Source organism: Eulemur rufifrons, chromosome 6 (genome assembly GCF_041146395.1).
Source record: "Eulemur rufifrons isolate Redbay chromosome 6, OSU_ERuf_1, whole genome shotgun sequence".
Classification (NCBI taxonomy): Eukaryota; Metazoa; Chordata; class Mammalia; order Primates; family Lemuridae; genus Eulemur; species Eulemur rufifrons.
In genome coordinates this window covers 14,722,686-14,733,829 of record NC_090988.1, presented here as the reverse complement: position 1 = coordinate 14,733,829, position 11,144 = coordinate 14,722,686, and the positions used below count along the sequence as shown (strand labels likewise).

At 38.3% G+C, this 11,144-nt stretch overlaps 1 protein-coding gene across 2 annotated transcripts in view; it reads left to right on the top strand.

Annotated features, from left to right (window-relative positions):
- Positions 1-517: 517 nt before the first annotated feature.
- TBCEL (tubulin folding cofactor E like) overlaps positions 518-11,144 on the top strand; it is a 68,016-nt gene continuing 57,389 nt past the window's right edge. The window contains exon 1 of one of the 2 annotated variants that reach the window (XM_069470774.1): positions 518-656. The gene's annotated coding sequence lies outside the window, so the exon portion shown is untranslated. Of the gene's footprint in view, positions 657-6,322; positions 6,394-11,144 lie in introns of those variants that run through there. The other variant, XM_069470775.1, reaches the window with a different exon arrangement.

The window sequence follows — 11,144 nt, the reverse complement described above, 5'->3', positions numbered from 1 at the left end:
CAGTATAGGATGTTATTAGATTACAGCTGAGGGCTCACCTAGTATAGTTTCCTCATTTTATGGATGAGGACACTGAAGCCAGAGACAGGAAGTGACTTGGTCAGGGGCACACAGCAAATGAGCAACAGAGCCAAGCCAAGATTCCAAGTGTCTCAGGAAAGGTTTAGCCCAATGCTCCCTTTGGTAAGGCAGCAGCCTCTGCGCTGCCCGGAGTCTGCTCTGATCTGCTCCTATGTCACTCTGATGTGACAATTTGTACTCTTGTTTTGCACCTGGTATCCCCTCAATAGATGGGCAAGAGCAAGAGCAGGAGATGAGGTGTGTTTCTGGAGAAGGCCAGACCAGTGCAGCCTTCCCCGTCGCCATGGCAACCCCAGCTTGGTTGGGGAGGACCTGCTCCTCCAGCGCCCCCTCCTATTCACGCAGCGGACGTGACACGTGCGGCAGGGTCACGTGTTGTTGTTGGGTCGGGAAAGCTGCTTCCGGGTCAATGCAGGACACTGGGCTCCCGCGGCCGGGGCGCGGGACGAGGTGAAGCGGAGCCGGGCCGGGGCCGGCCGGGACCAGGCCCGAGGCTGAGCGGCGGCCGGGAGGGGGGAGGAGAGGCGCAGCCGGAGGAGCCGCCGCAGCAGCTCCCCCGCCCCCCGGGCTGAGGGGTGAGTGGAGCCAGGCCCGCCGCTCTGCCGGCTTCTCGAGGCCCGAGGCGCTCCCCTCCGGGGCCGAGGCGCGGAGGGCCGCTCCTGTGGGCGCAGAGACGGGGAACTCGGGGAAGGACTCCGACCGAGACGGGGTCTGCCAGGAGCAGCTGTGGGGATGGGAGACCTGCTCTGGGTCTCGAGGGGGGACGGGGCCTGGCCTGAGCTGGGGCGGAGCTGGGAGGGCCCTGGGCTGGGGGAGGAAGGCTGGTCCGGAGTTGGAGCAGAGTGTGTGGGGGAGCCTGTCCCGGGGCCTGGGAGAATCCGGGCTTCTCACTGCGCCCCGGCTTGGGGGAGGGGAAGATGCTCCCTAGCTAGCCGGAGACAGAGACGTGTCTGGACTGCGGGGGAAACGGGAAACTTGTCCCTGAACTACTGATTCCCAAAAAAGAGGACACGTCCTCAGGGGGGGTTTGGTGGGGAAAAGGGGGGACACCGGGCCTGTTCCTTTCACAGTCTGATAAAAGGATGTGGTTGTTTAATAAGGGGTTTTGGGAGAATAGATTTGTTCCAAGTTAGGAAACTCTGAGAATGAGGGGGTTGGAACAAGATCAGGGCTGGCTGGAGGGTAGCCTGTGCTGGGATCTTGGTGGGGGAGTAAGGGTCTCTGTTGAGAATGGGGAGTGCAGAGCTTTAGGTCTTCTACTAGGAAGACATTATAGAAATCAGTGAAGGGAAGAGATGTAATACTGTCGTCTTTTGGGACATAGTGATTCCAGAAGTTGTTGAGCAAAGTTGGGTGCAAGTGTAGATCTGTCTACAGTCAGCGGAAGTAGGAGGGGCTCTAACTCTGAAGTTGCTAAGCTACAAAGAGCTTGTAGGCAGTGCCCAGCGATGTTTGGGGAAGCTCCCAATGCTTTCAAGTTCAAATACAAGTTTAGCTGGGGCTTGTCACTATTCACTTTATGAAGCTATGAAGCTTTTAACTTGGTTTCCACCAGTCCATCTTGAGTAAAGAGACTATGAGTAGGTGCCGAGTACCAAGGAAAACATTCAGCTTTTGGGTCCTGGAATATTAGACCTACATCTCTAGAGTAGTAGCTTTCAAACTTTTTTTTTTAAATCATACCTCACAATAAGAGGTACATCTTACATCATGAGCTAGTACTTATATATGAACGAAAAGTTTCACAAAGCAGTATTTACTCTTACTACATGTGATACGTCCTGATAATTTCTATTATATTTCATTCTCTTTCATTTAAAACTGCTGACTGAAATCCTCTAAATTGATTTATGGGTCACAACTTGCAGTTTGAAAAACACTGTTTCTGAGCCACATTTCTTTGGCTTCAATCAGTGTCCCCATATTGTGAACTTCTAGAGAGCAAGGATGATTCTAAGAAGATGGATTTTTATGGGAGGGAGAAGGCTGCCAGGTTTGTAATTGACAGCTCCAATTGTTTAGATGTTTATAACATGTAGCATATTTGACCCGTGTTTTCTGAAGTCCCATAATCTTAATCTTTGATATCTTAATATTGCCTGATTATTTGAGAAAATTGTGCGTGTGTGTGTGTGTGTGTGTGTGTATTTTCTCTATCCTTTGCTGTGTCTGAGAAATATGAGAGGCCTAGTTCTATATAGTTGCTTTCTCACTACAGCATAGTTAAGGAAATTTTATTTTACTGTTCCTGTGTTGTAAAGATACATTGATTTGCTTTTCTGCTCTTTAAAAACATCTCAGACTCTTCTTACTCCGGTAATCACGATATAGTATCCTTTTTGCTACATGATTAAAGATATGCGTTTGTGGCTTCAGTATATATTTTAAACTCAATCATAAACTTAAGTATAACTTTGAATCAGTCAGTATCTTAATTCTCCCAATGAAAATTTTAGGTGAGGTCCTTGGAAGAATAGTATTAACTCACAATAAACATTAATGACTGTTGGTGGACAAAGTGAGAGCTCTTCAAGTGTTGCAATGGTAAAGTCCTTTGAAAAGTTGTCACATAGCTTATTGCTGCAGGACGTTGAGTGTCAAATGATGTTGCCTAATTTCAGTCAGTAAATTTGTAGGGTATGCAATTACGACCAGTTTAATAGTGTTACTTTTTGTTGAGAATAGTTCATTATAATATTTGTAGCATGGAATTCAAAGGCACAGTCATCAGGAGAGAATTGCCCAAATTAAACTTCATCAGTGGGGTCACATTCTTAATTAGATGCCTTATAAAAAGGTTCGATCATCTTCAAACTTTGTGTGTTATAAAATATATCTTTTTTGCTTTTAGCTATTGACTATATCTTGGTTACTGATGAAAGGGGTTATGTTGGCATGTTGTCAGCCATGCTTTTAAAATGATCTGTTTTAATCAGGTAAATATTATTTGTTTTAAAATAATTAGATTTAAGGAAAGTTTAAAGAAGATTTTGTCTTGTGGTAGGTGTTTGGAACGTTAAGGAAGATTCTTACTAACTTTATTTTTCTGGGAATCCTGTGTTCTTGTCAATAAACAGATATGGAGAAGTTACCCTGAGTAATTGTGTGTGCTTTTTTATAGTTTTCATTTCTTCTCTTGACTGTCAGACTCTTAAGTATGTCCACCTATAGTAGGGTCTTTTCCCCTTCTAATTTTTGCTTCCAAAGTGCTATAGTTTGGAAATCAGATACTTAGTGTTTACTATATAATACTTTTTTTCCCTTTTCTTAGTGTGTGAACTATGTAACATGTATTTTGGCTAGTAAGAGGCCAAATTACTGACCTTTTAGTCCTGTACTGTGTTTTTTAAATAAATGAGCTATTTATATATTTTAGGCCTAGTCAGCTATATAAGTTCTAAAAGGTAACATGAAACTGATGGTGATATAGTTTTGGACTTAAACAAGTCATTTGGTTGTGATTGTGGCCTTTGCCTTACATGTGATTGGTCATTAAGATTTACCATCCCTCCCTTTTTCAGGTTACCCTGTTCTGACTTTTATTTCTTTGGCATTAGGATAGTAATACCCTAACTATTCCCATTGTCTGTTTCTTGCATAGCTTCATGTGAGTACTCTTCCAAAGAATATTGCTGGGATTATTTCATTTCTCTCTTCAAAAACCATTAGCTGCCTCCAGTGCCAGCACTGAATAAAGTCCCTACTGTTTAGCTTCACGTTTAATTAGCGCCTTCTAGAGCCTTTCTCTCTCCTTTTTTCTGACATCATTATTCCATTCCTAAATGCAGATCCTCTACCTGCCGAGGCTGTTACTCATCATACCTTCCTTTGTGTGTAAGATTATCCCTGAGAGTCTCTGCACAAAATGTGTTCCTTTTCTTCATTAGATCCTACTCCTCATTTCATTTTAGATGACCCCTCTTTCTTGCTTGTATTGTCTGTCTACTTTTCTTATATTGCTATATATTGTTTATATACTTTATTTTTATCCCTTAGATTGTAAACACCTTGAGGACAGGAGGCTCAAATATTTTGGAATCTCTAGGATGTCCAGCACAGGGTCTACAGAGCATGCATGATTCATAGACCAAGTGAGTCAGAATTGACTGAACTTATGGTTAAAAATGCAGCTCCCTGAATTCCACTGCAGACTTACCGACTCAGAATCTCTGGTGGAGCCTAGGAATCTGCATTTTCACAAGCTGCTTGGATGATTTTTCTGTACAGTAAAAGTTAAGAATTACTCCAAATAATAAAATATTTTTAAAAGAATCACTGGCCTAGCATGATGCTTTAAATTATGGTAGGTACACAAATAATTTTTGAGCAAATGATGTTAATGAACTGAGCAATATCATAGTTCAGCAGATTGGTTTAATTTTAGAGCCTTGAAGTCAGCCTAGATTTGCATCCTGGCTCCGCCACTCACTAGCTGTATGACCATAACCTCTCCTTGCTTTGGTTTTCTGATCTGTAAAATGGGATAATAATGCCCCTTATAAGAGTGTTGTTGAGAATTAAATGAGATAATACCTGTAAAACACAGTACATGGCACATAGTAAACTTGCAATAGATTTCATCTGCTATTGTCATGATGACTAGCATAACATTGATCATCATAGCAATGAAGCATGGTTGTAAGAATAGGTTCCAGGTTAGTCACTGTTTTTATTTAAATTTTTTATTATGGGTATGTAATAGTTGTATATCCTTATAGGGTACATGTGATGTTTTGATTCAGCATCCAATGTGTGTTAATCAAATCAGGGTAATTGGAGTATCCATCACCTCAAATGTTTATTTCTTTGTGTTAGGAACATTCCAATTCCACTGTTTTAGTTATTTTAAAGTGTACCCTGACTTATTGTTGATAATAGTCACTTTGTTGTGCTATCAAATATTGTTCATTCTATCTAACTATCTAACTGTGTTTTTGCACCCATTAACCATCGCCATTTTTTCCCCCTTCCCGCTACTGTTCCAGCCTCTGGTGACCATCGTTGTACTCTCTGTCTCTCAGGTCAGTTGTCGTTAATAACCACATTGCTTATATGGTTTTAAGAATCCAGGCTTAAAATATTTTCCATTTTAGGCTAACAAATCATGGATCTATCTGGTGTTTAAAGTCACAAAGTTATCTGTCCTATTTAGAAGACTTGATGTCAAATTAGCACATTATATTTTTTCCCCTTTATTTCCCCACTACCCAAAGAATAAAGTGCAAACTTTTAAATGGAAGACCTTAGCCTCTTACCATCTGGCCCTACCAGTCCTTTATCTTCCAGCCCTCCTCCCACACACACACCACAGCATCTACTCTACATTTCTCGCTTTATCGCACATCTCTTTAATGCATTTGTGCCTGCCCACATGCTTTCCCCTTCTTCTTCATCCAGTGAATTCCTGCTACTCTCTTGTAAGACTTGGTTTTCTGTGTAACTTACCTCCTTAGTGAAGATGGTGACTCCCTCAGTGTTTTGAAGTGTTTTGCCCATACTTAGTACCTTTGTGTACATTTGTCTTCTCAGAGGGAAAAGGATTTGGTCCTGACATGTTCCCAGTACGTTGTAGGTAATTAGTCCACCTGTGCTGAGGGGAGGATGTTTGTTATTTGACTCATATCAGCTCACCCATTTATCTGACTTCCCTGCTCTAAGCTTTCACAACAATAACTATAGTTTATTTACCACTTAGTACATGCCAGGCACTTAACTAGATGCTTTAAACATTTCATTTAATCTTCACAATAACCCTATGAAATAGCTATTGATAGCTTCTTTTTATGAATGAGGAAGCCGGCTTAGAGAGGTAAGTAACTTCCTCAAGTTGCACAGCAGAGTCATAATTAAACTCAGAGTTAAGCAAAGCCCATGCTTTTAATCACAGTGCTGTTCTAAAAACAGGAGATTTAAACAGGTGACACATTTCCTGCACTCAGGATCTTAAGGCTGTGTGAAACTTTAATTATTAATTCCTTATTCATCCTTAGGAATGTGATCTCTAACAAGTACTGTTGCAAAAAGCATTGTTTAAACTAAAACTTTTCTTGGGATAATGCTTTTCCAGTGATTTTCAAAGTTTTTATTTCTTCTTATTCGGCCATACTCATTGGTGTACTTGATTTTCATTTCACTGTTAGAAGGTATTACTTCATATCTGTTCAAAGTAAAATTTACTTTTCCATTCGTCCAACAAATATTTGTTGCCATGTACCAGGTACTGCTCTGTGTAACACCGAACTAGACTGACCCATCCCTGCTTTTGTGGGACTTGTGTTCTAGTGGAGAACAGAAACTAAACTAATGGTTTTGGTAAGTGCTGTAAAGAATGAAAGAGGGTGAAAGTGATAATGAGCGATTGATGGTGGCAGTGGTGCTATTTTCAGAGGTGATCAGAAGTAGCCTCTTTGAGAAGGTGACATTTGTATTTAAATTTGAGAGTTAAATGCTGAGATGAAGCAATTCTGCCAAGAGCCAGGAAAAGGGCAACCTTGCAAATGCAAAGGCCATGAGGGGAAATTACCTTGACAATTGGTAGAAAGCCAGAAAGGCTGAAGCCTACTGGGCTAGGAAGAGTGGAAGGACATATGGTTAGAGAGGTAAGCAGAGATCAGATTAAATGAAGCCTTGAAGACTATGATGAAGAGATTGGATTTTACTTTAAAGGTGAAAGGAAGCCATTGGAGAGATTAAAGGACATGAATTCAACTCAAATTTTTGAAAGCTCACGTCACTGCTTTGTGGAGAATGAATTGTACAAGAGTCAAGAGAGACCAGGGTGGAGGCTAATGCAGCGGTCTTGGTGAGAGGTTGACGATGGCTCAAACTAGAGATATAGAGATAGAAAGAGCTGAGCAGAATCGGGATGTTTTGGATGTCGTGTTGATAGGTCTTGCTGATTATTTACACGGGGGTGTAAGTGGAAGAGAAAAATCAAATATAACTTCTGAGATGGGAATGAGTGGAGGAGGAGCAGATTTGGAGAGGGAATTAGGGTTCTGTTTTTGCTCCCATGTGCCTCTTCTGGATCATACCATCCTCTAAGGATACCAGTATTCTGAATTTTGTGTTTAATATTCAGTGTCTTTTCTTTACAGTTTTTTACCACATGTCTATGTGGCCCTAACAATAAGATGCTTAATTTCCAGTGTTTTGAATTTTGTATAAATGGGCTTGTACTGCCTGTGTTCTTGTGATTAATTTTACCCATTCTACATTGTTTTTGAAAAGTTATTATGTTGCAGGCATAACGATCAATTGTTAATTTCCATTGCTGTGTAACATTTCATTTTATGAATGTATTGTAATTTATCCAATTGCCTGTTCTTAAGTATAAGGTCTTGTCCCTCAAGAATTTTTGCAATTTCAAACAAGGCTGTTGTTAGGGACATTCTTACACTTGTCTCCTGGTACACGTGTACAAGTTCCTGTACACTGTACACTGAGAAGTGGAATTGCTGCATTATAGGGTATGTTCATCTTCAGCTTTACTAGACAGAGATAAATTGTTCTCCAAGGTGTTTGTACCAATTGATACTCCCACTAGCAATATAAGAGTTTCTATTCTTCCACGTTTTCTCCAACACTTGTTACTGTCAGAGTTTTTAAGTTTTGCTGATTTATGTAAAATGATATCTCATTGAGATTTCAATTTTTATCTCTCTGAATATTATTGAACTTGAGCATCTTTTACATATATTTATTAGCCCTTTGAATTTTATCTTCCGTTAAATATTCATGTCTTTTGTCCATTTTTCTATTGGGTTTATCTTTTTCTTACTGTTTTTAAGAGTTTTCTGTTATTAGTTACGTGTGTTGCAAGTATCTTTTTTTTTTTTCCAGTTTCTGGCTTGTCTGTTTATGTTTTTAATGTCTTTTGATGATCAAAAGTTTTTCATTTTTACTGGTCAACTTTTCCTTTATGGATTTTGAAATATTTTGTTTATGAAATAATTTCCTAAATCAAGATCAGAAAGCTCTTTTCCGATTAGAAGAAATAACTTTCCTTCTCAAGGAGATAAAATCTGCTCTCATATATCATCTGGAGTTGAATTTTTTCTGTGTCATAAAGATTCAATTTCATTTTTCCCCAGAGTGTTATTCACTGTCCTAGCACCAATTATTGAATAGTTTAATCCTCCCTGCTGATCTTTCTGCCTATTACATGGGCCTATTTCTGGTCTCTGTTCATTGGTCTATTTTTCTTTCCTCAGAGTTATTTTCCTTAAGAAAGTACAGTCTATTCTTGTTACTCATAGTTTTTTTTACATAAAGTTGCCACAAACAGTGAATTGGTGACTATGGAGCCATTACTCCTACAGGGAAATACAGGGTTATGTTCCTACGAGCCTCTGGTCATAACATTTTCATCAAATGATCAATATATAATCTTGTTTTATATGTGTTTAAAGACACCTTATTTAATATATATTATCGATTCATTAGTATTGAATTCACTGTGAACAGCACTGTAGTTCAAGTCTGAATGAGGCTATCTAACTCATGCATTTTCTCCGTAAGGCATATCACAGCCTCCTTATGCTTCAGAAGCACCAGACAACATTTCAACACTACTCTTGGGGTTCATTTTAAATAGTAAAATTGCCAACAAAAAGCACAAAAATATGAAAAACTTGGCACTAAAAAGACCATGAAAAGGACACTTGTTTACATAATGAGAGCTGAAACAAGAAGGCAGAGTGTCACCATGTTCTAATTTAGTTGGGAATATGGGCATTGAGAACTCAAATTTTTTGTCACTCTGTGTGTATTTCAAAGGACTGCAAAAATGCTGCAAGTATTTATTTTGGGGTAACAAATGTTTTTTCATGGGGGGAGTGAGAAATTTTAGCAAGTAGGTGAATTTGCAAATACAGATATAGATATTCTTTATGAATAAGGAGAATGAGGCTCAACCTGTGAAATACTGGGAGAAAGGTAGTTTTTAGAAAACCATTAGCTTTAGCACTTTCCTTTCCCTGTCATACCTACACACATATCTTTGTAACATGTTAAGAGAATAATTTAGTGCAATGAATCTTTCAAATGCTAAGTGTTCTGATTGACAGATGCCATTACCTTAATAGACTTCTTTTTTGAGAATACTTTTATTATATTTATGATCATGGTATTATTTATTTAATAGGTACATATTTGAAGCAAATAATTTTAGGAAACGATTGCAACTCTTAAAATGTTGAAAACAAGTCTAAATTATTAAACCTTTATTGTAACTCTTATGAGGATCATATTTTCTCATAGACATTATTAATAACTTAAAGCATAAGTTTTATAAAGGCAAGTATCCTTTGGAAGTTGAAATTTAAATATTAACTCTATTAGTCCCTCATTCAGTGACATTTTTTTCTTGTGAACATTAGTAAAGGATTCCAAGAAAAAGATAAATGAAGATTGTATCCATCATAAATCACATTTCCCACAAAAGCACTTATTGAGACTTGGCTATTTTATCCCTCACTTATGATTTAAGATCCTCTAGTGAATTATCTGCATTAATTTGATAAGTGTGCTGTGAGAGTAAGAACAAGAAATTTTGGACTTGGCCTATATTCATCTTTTTTAATATAGCTTATACTTCATTCTTTTATTTTTAAAAATATTTTTATTGTAGTAAAATATACATAACATAAAATTTACCTTTTTAACCATTGTTAAGTCTACAGTTCAGTGGCATTAAGAACATTCCCATTATTATGCAACCATTGCTACCATCTATCTCCAGAACTTTTTCATTTTTCCAAACTGAAATTCTGTACCCGTTAATTAATTCCCCAGTCCCCTTTCCCTGCAGCTCCTAACAACTGCCATTCTACTTGCTGTCTCAATGAATTTGACCACCCTAGGTACCTCATGTAAGTGGAGTCATACACAATTTGTTCTTTTGTGTCTGACTTCATTTGGCATTATGTCTTCAAGGTTCATACATGTTATAGCATGTGTCAGAATTTTCTTTCTTTTTAAGGCTGAATAACATTCCATCGTATGTATATACCACATTCTATCCATTCATCCATCTTTTGACTACGATGAATAATGCTGCTGTGAAAATTGGTGTACGAATCTGTTCAACTCATGCTTTCAGTTCTTTTGGGTATATACCTAGAATTGGAATTGCTGGGTCATATGGTAATTCTGTTTAATTTTTTGAGGAACTGCCATACTGTTTTCCATACCAGCTATACCATTTATATTCCCACCAACAATACACATGTATTCATCTTTAGTTACTGAGCAGTGCCTATTATTCTGAAGTATTAACTCTTACATATGAATTGTAAGGTATAGTAGGGGTACAAAAATCATATATTATTAAATCTATTGTGGGTGTGGTTTTCGCAGAAGAACTTAACTTGTGGTAGGTAGCAAGTATTTCTGATTCTGCTACTGGTCTTTACTCCATTATGTCACCTCTTACTTTTGGGATCCCCATGGAGAAATAGACATAATTACGTATGCAGCTGTAGCTATGAATAATTTTTATTTATAAAGTACTTTGATTTCATGTTTTATTAAATATATTTGATATGTACAATCAGAAGTGATTAGAAAACTTATCAATTAGCACATTTACTGGGTGCCAATTATGTGCAAGGTTTCAGTGTATGATAGATACAAAGAAGCCTTAGGCTATGGTTCTTACCCTCAAGAGCTATGCAGTTTGAGTGCATAGGATATAAACACATGAAAATTATATCACTGTGCATGAGTTAAATAATAATGGTATATGGGACAAAAATGAAAAGGTGACATGCCAATATGTGATTGATTAGTGGCCCACTGAATATTTTAGTCAATAGATACAGTGAGCTCAGCTCAAAGGAAATGTCATTATAGCAAGAGGTATCTGAAAAGGTTTCATTTCTGAAGTATATTTTGAGTAGAGTGTTGAAGTATGCATAAAATTTAGATGGGTGGAGAGGTAAGGGCAAGATGTTCCAGTTAAGGAGGAATAGCTTTATAAATGCTACATATTTTTACTGTGCTGAATAATTAATTGGCATTTATTAGCCTAGTCCTGGGACTTAAACAAATTAGATCTAATC